Source organism: Theobroma cacao, chromosome 9 (genome assembly GCF_053813885.1).
Source record: "Theobroma cacao isolate CCN51 chromosome 9, ASM5381388v1, whole genome shotgun sequence".
Classification (NCBI taxonomy): Eukaryota; Viridiplantae; Streptophyta; class Magnoliopsida; order Malvales; family Malvaceae; genus Theobroma; species Theobroma cacao.
Window position 1 is genome coordinate 19,824,894 of NC_142647.1, and position 13,058 is coordinate 19,837,951.

General features: G+C 33.2%; 1 long non-coding RNA gene across 1 annotated transcript; it reads right to left on the minus strand.

Moving 5' to 3' along the window:
* Nucleotides 1-952: 952 nt before the first annotated feature.
* On the minus strand, nucleotides 953-4,769 carry LOC18589490 (uncharacterized). Its single transcript, XR_001929177.2, has 4 exons — nucleotides 4,544-4,769; nucleotides 3,322-3,520; nucleotides 1,308-1,393; nucleotides 953-1,194 (listed from the first exon to the last, which is right to left on the minus strand). It is a non-coding gene; the product is annotated as an uncharacterized LOC18589490 (long non-coding RNA).
* Nucleotides 4,770-13,058: the final 8,289 nt, after the last annotated feature.

The window sequence follows — 13,058 nt, forward strand, 5'->3', positions numbered from 1 at the left end:
ACTTATAATATATACATATATATATATATATGTGTGTGTGTGTGTGTGTGTGTGTGTGTTTGTGTGTGTGATTAGAATAGTTTTGGAACGTAGTTATTTTTTTTAATTTTATCTAATTAAGGACAAACTCATATAATTAATTAAACTTATAATATTGTTTAAGTTGTTGTTTGAATATTTGCTTTTAGTTATTTAAGTTGATTTTTGAGATATTTGTTTCTGACTATTTAAATTTAAATTATATTATTTGTGTGCTTTTATAAATATAATTATTAGTGAATTATGGAATATGGAAAGAAAATATTATTGTATATGGATTAGAGTATGGATTTGGGTTTGGGTAATTGAGTACCCATGAACAGTATTTTAATAATTTTTTTATATAATCGAGTTTTTAAATAGGTTCGGGTAATTATCGAGTAGTGGGTATGTATTAAAGTTCGATTTAGGGTAATAAATTTCCAAAATATTCGGGTAGTTGTAGGGTTCGAGTATCCATTTATTAATCAGGTTTGGATTTGAATATCTCAAAATTAGAGGATACCTTATTCGTTGACATCCTTAGTTTTTCCTAAATTTGTCTCATTTTTAATGGCCATGGAAGCCTATCAAGGTTCTTCTAACTATGTGATTCATGTAATAAGAAACCAGCAATGTTAAAAGAAAATTGTATATATAGGTAGCTATGCGTAAGAATGAGCAAACTGGTAGATTGAGTAGTTTGGTCCACCCACTATATGTAAAGATCAAATAGATCAAACATTTTTAAAAAATCAATCAAAATCGACCAATCATAAGGGAAGATCAAACCGACTAAACATAGAACTAGTTTGATCAGTTTGGTTTTGGACCAATGGATCAAAATTTTATCACTTTTTTCTTTTTTGCAAATAACAATATTAAAACTTATAAACTTCATCCATAATTATAAAATATACAAATAATCTAAATATAAAAAAAAACCATATATTTGTTCCTTCACTCACATAATTATGTCTTTTTACATAAATTATCAAATTAATATTCAAGATTCAACATAACAAAAAGCCAAAGGTAATAAAATTAACATCCACAAAATAAAACTAACACAAAATGATTAACCATCAGTAAGTATTAACTTTTTTGAAAATTCACAAAGTATCAACTTGAATCTCCATCATGACTTGACTCTTCACATCCACTCACATAGGCTATCTAACAATTGAAAGAAAATAAAAAATATAATTAGTATAAATTTTTTTAATAACAAAGTAAAAGAAGATTAAAAATGAAAAATTATGTAAAAGCTCATAAAATTTAACATTTACCTCAATTAAAATATGAAGAATGCAATTGTAAACTCTTCACTCATCAACAATGGAAATGGAATCCACAATCTCAATCTTTGACATCTCTAAAATGCATAAACAAAAATAAATTAAAAGAAATAAAAATAATAAAATGAAAAATTATAATTATCTAATTCAACTTTTTCAATGTTTGCCATATCCTACTCAATCTCATTGAAATTGAAAGATGAAGGTTCATGTAACCAATCTTGCGTACAAATAAGGGCTTGTGCAAACGTAGGAGTTAAAGAACCCTATATGCATCAAGCACCCTACCTTCGATGCTAAAAGTTGATTTAAATGCAACTATGGATGTTGGAATCACCAACACATCACGAGCTTTTCAGCAAGGACAGGAAACCTCTGACTATTGAGTTTCCACCACATCAAAGCATCAAAGTCGTTGGAATCAGCAGCATCATGCTCATTTAAATATTTATCCAACTCTGTTTTCTAATCATCTTTGCCACTCTCAATTCTGTACCTCTTGCACTCAAACACAACAGTTATCGTATGTAATGAGCTTTCACTATCATTTGTTGTATGTTTGCTCCTTTCAACTTGACTACTTTAACCAATAGTCACATATTCAGGAAACAACATCGTTCTATACTCATTAAGCAACTCTTTCATTGTTTTTTTCAAATTCTTATTCATCATGGAAGCTTGATCAAGAGAATACATTTTCATCAAACACCATTATACAAAATCAAGTTTTTCCCTAAGATCAAGAACAACAGCAATGTAAAGCAATGAATTTTCAACATTTCCCCAATACTTATTAAATTTTTCCTTTATTCTTTTGGCCGTTAACTTCATATCAACATCAGGAGTTCTTTGCTAATCACACAAAGTGCAATAGGCGATACAAATATCATAAAAAAAAGTATTAACAGTGGTGTAAGAAGTACCTAAAACTTTTATAGTGAGTTTGTTAAATTGTTTCAAGAAAAGACTAAGCTTTCTCACATTTGCCCAATCTGTGAGATCAAACACCCCATCCCCCATCAACAACTCACTTCTGTAGTATGGATCAACATCTTCAAATGGATCAAATGCTTGTCCAAACTTTTGAGTTGCATCCAACGTCAAATAAGTGGAGTTCCACCCAGTGCTAACATCCATACACAACAAACTTTTCGATTGAATCGTAGTAGCCATAACACACTCTTTAAATTTAGCTAACCTAGCAAAAGATTGCCTCACATATCTCACAACACCTTTAATACAAGGAACAGATTCATGCATTTCTTTCAATCCATCATTCACCACAAGATTAACAATGTGAGCAATACATCTCAAATGAAGATATTTGCATCCAAGAATACCATTCCTTAACATATTCATTTTTTTTCCAAGTATACAATTGCAAGATCATTTAAACTAGCATTATCAACTATCACTGTGAAAACCTTACTAATCCCTCAATCTCGCATGCATTTCAATTGCCTTCCCCATGGCCTCACCTTTATGACTAGAAATTGGACAAAAGTTGATTTTTTTTTAAATTTCCAATCTTTATCTACAAAGTGGACTGTTAAACACATACAATTGATTCTTTGTAATTAGGTCCATGTGTTTATTGTCAAGGATATTCTTGAAGAAGATGTCTTCAATAATTGTTTCAAGTTGTTTATTTCCTCAACAAAGATTTTATAACAATCCCTTGCAATAGTCCATCTTAATGGCACAACAAATTTAGGACATGAAATATGCATCACTTCTTTAAACCCTTACCCCTCCACAAATTTAAACAATAACTTATCGTGAATTACCATTTATGCTATGGCCTTCCGAAAAACATCTTGGCTAAACTTCCAAGTACCTAAAAACCCATCTCTTGATTGAAAAACTAATTCCATTTGACAATTATTACTATCCCAGGGAAATGCCTTACAAGTATCCATGTGTTTCTTTATTGAAGATGTACCATTAAACTTAGTATCAGTAACATATTCTTTATCATAATAATTACACTTAGCTTTATTCATACCATCATCATTTACAACCTGGTGAAGCGATTCCATGATTTTGCCCTCAACCAAACTCCTTTATTCTTTTCTGCTTTGGATTTGGAACTCAAAGTCTCACCTTCACTTGCTCCTAGTGAAAAGAAATGTGATGTTGGTTGCATACTAGCTGTACCCATTGGTGGCAATGGCACTGAATCATCATTCGCACTTGACATTGCTCTAAAAAATATATAGACATTATTACATTAATACCAGCATAATAAATTATTAATAGAAACAAGAATTAAAAATAATATTGGTTCATATGCTTATCACCCAACATATCTTCCCAATATCCTATAACAAAAAGAATCAAAATCAATAGGGAATCGACGCAAATCTTTTGACAATAGGTAAAACACATCTAAGAAAAAACAAAACTCTTCTACATTCACAATACTGCAGGTGCCAAAAGAAACCATATATATAATTTAGAGTGGTTAAGATCGAGTGGGGTTCTATTGGGAGGAACGATTAAAACAGACTAAACAGTTTTGCATTCAAATTTATTTAAGTGGATTTGAACAATATGTGGCCTTCAAACAAGCTGTGTGCGCACTTGAATTAATATATCTGATTATTTTTTATCCACATAAAAAAAATCAGTTTTGTAATGCAAGGTGCAAACATAAAAAAAAAAAATCAATCTTGGTTCAGTTTCCCTTCACATTTCTTGGTAACCAAACAGGAAAAAACATAAAGAGGGAAAGAATATCGTATAACAAAAAGAATCAAAATCAATAGGGAATTGACACGAATCTTTTGACAACAGGTAAAACCCATATAATAAAAATTGAACTCCCCTACATTCACATTACTACGAGTGCCAAAAGAAACCATATATATAATTTAGAGTGGTTAAGATCGAGTGAGGTTCTATTGGGAGGAATGACTAAAATAGACTAAGCAGTTTTACATTCAGATCTATTTAAGTGGATTTGGACAATATGTGTCCTTCAGACAAGCTGTGTGCACACTACAATTAATATATCTTATTATTTTTGCTCCATATAAAAAAAATCAATTTTGGTTCAAACATAAAAAAAAAAAAATCAGTTTTGCAGTGCAAGGTACATACATAAAAAATATCAATCTTGGTTTAGTTTTTCTCCATATTTCTTGGTAACCAAACAAGAAATAAAATAAATAAGGAAAGAATAAGAAAAAGAGGAGAGAGAAGAAGAAGAATAAGAAGAAAAATACCTTAAGCTCCAAAGTTGTAGATAAGAACCGCAGAGGAAGTGAAGAGTTTGGAAAGCAAAGCAGGAAATCTTTAGTCGACATAGCATAGGAAAAGAGGCAGCAAGCCAGTTAGGGGCAAAGGGGTTTGGAATTCGGATGATCAGAGCAAAGCAGGGAAACTTTGGTAAAGTGACTAAATTGAGTCACACACATGGGTTAGGGGTTAGAATTTAGTATGATAGTATCTGAGTCCTTACCTTTTGGTTTGGTTTTCTTATTGTTTATTAATTATTAACTAAATTTATTATTTTTTAAATATTAATTACTTATTTATAAAAAAAATTATAAGAAATAACCTACCTCATAAACTCAATTCAAAAATGCCCTTCATTATAATTTTAATTGTTTTTACCTAATTTTTGACATGATTTGATAATAATACCTTTTAAACAATTTCAAACAAATTAAATGGTATCGGTTTTCTTTATCTTGCCATCTAAACAAAAATTTCAAAATTAAATCTCTATTTCTCTCTCTTGCCAAATATTGTCTATCTCATCATCAAGCTCTCTCTTACCATCTTAAAGAGTATAGATGACATCAAGGTATATGTTTTAGGTTGATGAGTTTATTGGTTTATATTCATAAAATAGAACCCTAAAGTTGAGGGGTTGAAATTGATTATGCATATCTACAAATTAGAACACTGTATGACTTTGGCAATTTAAACTTGGCTGTTAGTAGGTAAATAGTTAGTTCTTAAGTATTGTGTTACTAACTTTTAGGCATTACGTCATTGGTTTTTAGGCATTGCGAGATTGATTTTTAGGCATTATGTCACTGGTTTTTAGGCAATACATGACTTAGGCATTGCATGACTTAATCATTGTGTCCTTAGAACTTAGGCATTGCGTGACTAGTTTTAGGTAGGTATTGTGTGACTGATTTTTAGGTATTATGTGACTGAAGCATTGTGCAACTGGGTTGTAGGCATTGCGAGACTATCTTTTAAGCATTACGTGACTTAATAATTGCATGTCTAGTTTTTAGGCATTGCATGACTTAGGCATTTCGTTATTGGGTTGTAAACATTGTGTGACTGGTTTTTTCTTTTTTTGCATTGTGTGATTAGTTTTTAGGCATTGCATGACACCTTTTTGATAAATTGATTGATTGTAACACTTATTTTCTATTAAATTTTAGCAACATGCCAAATGTGAAGCTTATGATTACTTATGGTAGTCATTGGGTCGATGACATTTACAATAGTGGTGAGACACGAGTGAAGGGTGTTGGGAGTGATTTATCATTTCGAGCCTGATGAAGCTGGTTGAAGATTTTGTTGGCGTAAACTCACAAAATCACGAAATCGAGCTATATGCATTGCTCAATCATGCCACAGGGGTTTCACGTCCAGTTATCAAAGACGATGAAGATTTAGCAAGTATTCTGTGACATGAAAAGGGAGTTGTAGTGTTTGTGACTCGTTAAGGAATGACATACAAATGTTATGCCACATGAACAAGCTATCCAACATAGTAATCTCCTAAATTAGATTTATATTGCTTCAGGCATGTCACACCATGCAGTCCCTAAGTGACAACAATGGTAATCACCATTGATGTATGCATATGTGTTTAAGTAGCCTGGCACATATGAGGTGTCTACAAATGCTGTTTACACAATTTTGACTATAATGTGCATTGAACCAAATACTTCGTTCTTACTAATAAATGCAACTGTTGCCCGCGAATGCAATAGGTCCATTGCTATTTTCAAAGGACACTATGACGACTGTGAATGATGATGATGCGTTTGATCAGATGAACGATGACTATGTAGAGGATGACACTACTTATTGGAATGACGACAATTATGTTGGTAGGCACGATGATTGTTTAGAAGAGGACAGGGGTTTAGACAATGACATTCCGAATTGTAATTATTCAGATGGTAGTACAAAACATGCCATAACTGTTTTCTTAGAAGATGTTCAATATGATGACCTATTTACAACAACCCCATCAGCGATGACAACGGGATTCGTTCGCCCAATGACAATAAGCAAGAAAGGGTAAATGCAGGGATTTCTCGTCAATGAATTATTCCGAGTGCAAATATAATCTCCTTCTAAATAGTTGCCATCGAAAAGTCCAGATCAAGCGATGATTGCTTATATCGAGGAAAAGTGTTTCCTTTCAAGGTTGAATTGAAACGAGCTTTGAACATGTTGGCACTAAAAGAGCATTTCGAGATTAGAGTTAAAAAGTCAAGTCACACTCATTTTGAGGTTGCTTGTAAGGACAAGGCATGCAAGTTCGCTGTGCGTGCAACAAAGTTGCCTGACAAAGATATTTGGCAAGTTCGCACATTCCATAAGGTACTCATGTACTGTTGATGGTTTGCAAGGTGGGTATTGAACAGCGAATGTGAGGTTAATTGTGTTGGGTGAGAGCTGATCATGCATTAAATACAAATAAAATGCAACAAAAATAAATTTAAAAATTAAATTACACCTCACCCTCCATGGATCTCTTTCATGGCAAATTGAGTACAACATTAAATTAAAAATAAATATATATAATCATATCAAGTTTACCTAAATAATAAAAGTTGATGAATCCTTTGTTAAACCACCAAATCAGCCTTTAAAAAGCTTAACCACCTCAGCCCGATTGCTGTAAACTAAAGCTGTCCAAGGAATCCTTGTGCAGCCTCTAATGGTGATCCACACTAATGAATTAGAAAATCCTTCTTTAAGAATTGGGAATGCTATGCCTTGACAATATGCAAGGAAAGATGAGTTTTATAAACTCATAATCCATACCAAATATTGGGGCTGAACATACAAAAGAAATCAAGTGAATAAAAAACTATTTTTTCTTCACACAAGGAACGACAAGGCAAAAGGAATTTCTAATGTGTCGTTCTCTTAATTTTCCAGCCATTCTCTCTCATTTTGTTTGGAGGCTATAGCAAGGTATTTATCCCTTAGATTAATTTTAAACCCTAATTACAAAGCTATTTTGTAATTGCCAATTAATCCAATAATTTGATTAAAAAATTTAATTAAGTACTTAAGATGCCTAGTTAACTTAATTGTTTAATTTAAATAATTAGGCCCAATAACTTAATTAAACAATTTAATTAATTAAGCCAAATAATTTAATTAAACAGTATTAATCAATTAGGCCCAATGACTTAATTAAATAATTTTAATCAACTAGGCCCAATGACTTAATTAAACAATTTAATTAATTAGGCCCAATGACTTAATTAAACAATTTTAATCAAGTGTTTGAGAAGCTCATAACTTTTAATTTGATTAAGTCCAACTTAATCATCCCTCCCATTTTATTTTCAACATTCATTTTAGGTGTGTGACCCATTAGGCTTCTAGCATGTTGGCAAGGAACTCAACATATAATTCTTAAGTTAAAATTAGAATTAGATAAATTGAAACTACTTTAAATTTATCATTAATCAAGTTAACTACATAGAGTTCATAGACCAAGATTGGGATCTAGCACTCCATCATGGCCACCCAAATGTTAGAAGAGTCAAGATGATTTGACTTAACCTTTCAGTGTAATTTATTCTCTCATGATATATCCTGGAGATGATAAGAGCATGATGCAGTGTCTACTCTTATTAATCTCTATATTCATTCTTAAAGTTTGATCATCAGCTTTATAAAGACTTATGAAACTCCTTTCATTATCTTTAAGTTGTCTTGGCCAAGGACTTCAATAAGCTAATATTAACCAAGAACAGTTAGGATATGTCCCCTGAATCAATTGGGTTGATGATTCCTATCTTGACCACTTATTTGCCTTCACATGTTTCATGCTATACCCAAAAGCATCCTGTTTTGGCATCCTTGGTTAGGCACCTATAAGGATGAAATCAAAGCATAACACTCCACACATAAGACAACCTGGTGTCTCAAGTCTAGGGAGTCTTTACACAACTAACACATGAGAAGTATTGCATAAACCCTTGAGTGAAATACCAAATGCGCTTCTCATGGCGGGCCAAGTTTAGTGAACTTGTTATTCTAAGCAAGCACCTATATTCTAGTTCCAAGTATCTCTATACTTCAATCTATGAGATCGATTGCTTACTTTCAAAGTAAAAAACATAGAATATACTAGTCTTTAAGCATTATTGATGTCCAATCTCAATGATACATTGACTAGGAACATTTTGAGATTATGCTTTGATGCATAGGGATCTTATAATTGCAACCCATTACAGTTCCCTTGCAAGGCATATTAATCTCATAGACTTCATCCAATTAGACTTATAACTCATTATAATTGATGTCTTATTGATGAAGGAAAAGCTCTAATCATTCAACATGACTGATATTGTTGCATGATTAAAATTAAGCCTTAACCAATCCCAATTGGCTGTAAGGCTCATCCCAACAAATTGGTGAGCTTATGTTCCCCAAGTTGCAAGGAAATAATGTAACAAAATTGAGACCTAAGGAAATAATGGAAGAGATGAATCGTAAGTGGGGATTTGCAATGCTTATATCGTAAAGCCTAGTAAACGAAAGAGTATGTAGAGAGTCTTGTTTTCGATCCTCCAGAGGAGTTATTCCAACTCCTACCCTCGTATTTCTATATGTTGGGGTGTGAAAATCTCGATATAGTCACAGTTGTGGCTACTGATCAGGCACAACAATACAAATATTATTTTTGGGCGTACGAGGCATGTATTTAGGGGTTTAGGGCTGTAATGCGACTTGTAGTTCTATCAATGCCACATATTTAAAAGACAGATTAATGGGTTTTTATTTGTTGCTGTTTGCAAAGATGCAAACAAGTAGATACAATCGGTTGCATTTGGCATTGACCACGTTGAGGGTGAAGAGTCGTAGTCTTGGTTTCTTACCCAATTATGTTGTGTGATTGATTGTCTTAAAAATGCAATGTTCATTTCTGATCAATATATTGCCATTAAGAATGTTGTGGGAAAAGTGTACCATGACGCGCACCATGATCTTTGCAATTACCATTTGGGAAAAAAAGTAAACAATAGGTTCAAGTGTGAAGACGTTGCAACGATTTTCACCCTTGCAACCAGTTGCTACAAGGTAGCTGATTTCAACAGACATATGAATAAGTTGAAATAGATTTGCAAGGATGCTTACGACCACCTTATGAAATTACGCCCTAAGAAATGGGCACTTGCACGATCAGCCGTAAAGCGCTATAAACTCGTGACATCAAACATTGCAAAATGTATTAACTCATGTTTGAGGCAGGCAAGAAAAATGCTAGTCACTATCTTGATAGAGTGCATTAGAGGAACATTCCAATGTTGGTTCCATGAACGTCACAAAGAGGCCCTCAATGTGACCACGCCCTTCAGCCCTTGGGCTACCGATCTATTGAACACACGATTTAATGAAACATGTCACTTTTTTATATAAGCAATTGATCAAGTGGAGTTCCAAGTTGTAGGCAGGAGTAAGGACAGAGTAGCAAACTTGTCCACCAAGATGTGTTCATGTAAGGAGTTCCAAACCGATATACTCCCCTGTAACCATGCCAAGGCGACAATAAGGTAAGAGTATCCATGTTTCTTTTTTACTTTGTAATGAATTGAACCTTTATATGGTTCCTCAACTATGAGTTCATTATCTTCGCAGTAAGTACAAACGTGCAATCATTGAATTCTGCTCGAACTATTACAAGACTCGGTCTTGGGTGGAGGGTTATGCTGTTTCTATTCACTCTGTTGGGCATCGTAGTGATTAGGAAATCCCCTTGATGTGAAACAAATTATCGTTTTGCCACCACCTGGGTGAGGTTAAGCAAGAAGACCTAGGGAGAAAAAGATTCCATCGACTAGGGAAGGTAGTCGATGATAGAGATGTTCACAATGAAAATGCTATGGTCATAATAGACAAAATTACCCTGCACCATTTACAATTCCATTGACGAATCTAGCACCATCTTCTAGTTAGTCGGTGCCTTAACAACAATGATCGAAAGCATGTTCAACTTGTCGACAACTCGAGCACACACAAAGCAATTATCCAATGCGAATGACAAACTTTAAAAACGTATGGGGTCTTGTAGACAAAGATAGTGGCTCCTCAAAATGAAATGTATCACATATAGCATGATTTTGTATGCTAATTAATTAATGGAGCCAAAATACTTTTGTTATGATATTTTGATCATTATTTATGAACTTGATGTTTATTTCAGTATGTATGGTCCATTGCCATTGATAGATTAAATGTGTAACATCATTGTTAATTACTTTTTAAGAAATGAGTGCCTGTTCCATGTTTTTAATCTTTATGTGCACAAATGTTATGGATTAGGCAACCGCTAAATGATTTTGGCATGTCCATGGATATATTCCTATCTTTTGTGACAATACTCATGCCATAAACATCTATGAAAATCCTATTCAACACTCGAAGACTAAGTACATAGAAATTAGACATCAATTCATTAGAGATCATATGCTTAAGGGAGATGTTAAAATAGAATTTATGGATACCTTGCATCAATTAGCTTATATATTCACCAAACCATTAAGTGAGGACCAATTTTGTAGAATTAGAAGAGAACTAGGAATGCTTGGTTTGCATGAGAACTAGATTATATTTTATATCTTTCAAATATGAGGCCATCTATCAATAGATGTAAGCATCTATTGATAGATTCAGTTCAGGACCTATTTTTTAAATACTTGGGTGGCTATCTATTGATAGATGCATGTTACAGTCCTTTTCAATCATTTTCGGGTGCTTATCATCGATAGATACCATGTTAAAGTCCTTTAATATGGTTCCCAGTTAGGTATCTATCAATAGATGTCGAGCATCTATCGATAGATGTTTATAGTCTTCGAAGTCCAAATGCCAAAAACATTCAACTATTGATAGATGTTCCTCATCTATCGATAGTTGAACTTATCTATCGATAGATGAAAATCATCTATCGATAGATAAATGACAATTTTCAAATTTAAAGAGCTTTTTTGCATGTTTCTTACTTAAGGTGTTTAGCTCTTTTATTAAACTTCTTTAAAGGATCGTTTGGACTTGTTTGAACATCTGAAAAACAATTTTGAACACTTAGTTTGTCAAATATACGTAGCAAATAATTGAGATAAGCATTAAAGAGTGTAACAAAAGCCAACAATATCCACTAGTTGAACATTAAACAAGAAAGAGGGCAACAATATTCATGATCAAAACAATAATCAGTAAAGATGTCAACAATATCCAACATCTAAACATATTCGAGAACATAAAGCAAATATCCAAATTACAAATTCAAAGAACATCTGAATTTACATATGAAAACAAGTTAAGAACATCCAAAATGGCATGAGGTGGAGGACATGATCGAAGAAACAAAGCCTCGTGCAACTAGAGCCGCCTTGGTCATTAAGCAAAGGATAAACAAAGGCGGAGCAGAGGTTGCCATCATCAAGAACATATCTAAGATCATCCTGATGGGTCTGAATTTGGAAGATGCGATTAATAAGTATGCAGTGACACAAATGTGTTTTCCCATGACATGAATGACAAACCTATCTTCATAGGAGATTAATTCATCAGACTCTAAATCAGGAAATTTCTGAATGGCATTGAAATAAAAGACCTTAACCAAGTTCTCATAATACTTCCAATTCAATTTCAATTAATGAGTCCAACCTAAATACTCAAAATTGGCAAGAAACAAAAAATGAATGGATTCCAAGAAATCAAAGCAATAATGCACTCGAGCATTACCTTTCATTTGGCGAAATTGTTGAATTTTTGGACATGCGACAGATGAGTGAAGTTACAAAGGAAAGAACTCTCGTCAAGAGTGAAAGAAGACCTGACTTTAGCAAAGCCACCAGGAACTCAGTGAGCGGTTACCTTGGTTCATTGGGCCTTTGACTTATGGTGGAGTTTGAGGAAATGTGAGGGATTTGGGATCAAAGATTTGGTGGAAAGGTGAAGATTATCGAGTAGATTGTTTTTAATTGGACCACTTTGTTACAAATCACAACGAAAGGGTGAGAATCGGAGAGAGAAAGAACCGAGGGTTTAGGAATTATGAACGAGAAATTTAGTAGGATTTTGGGTCGAATTTGATGAAAGGTTTGAGGTAGAAGGCTAAAAAAAGGGGAAAATCACTTTAATCGATTGAAAAATTAAGAAAGATGAGGTTAAGTTTAAAGGACTTAGGAGGGTGAAGGAGGGCAAAGTCATGGGTTTAAGAGAAAAGAAGAGACAAAAATGTTTAAAAGAGAGCATTTTTGGATAGATTATAACATCTATCAATTGATCGCATGCAAATACTTAGCCTGAAGTGGTCATCTATTGATAGATCGCATTATCTATTGATATATTTTTTGAGCAACTTTTATTATTGGTCTCGGGTCCTCATCTATTGATAGATAATGCTATCTATCGATAGATGTGGTCAGTCAGACTTAAGGAAGACCACGAGACACCATCTATTAATAGATTATAGAATTTATCAATATATGACGATCGATTTTTTTT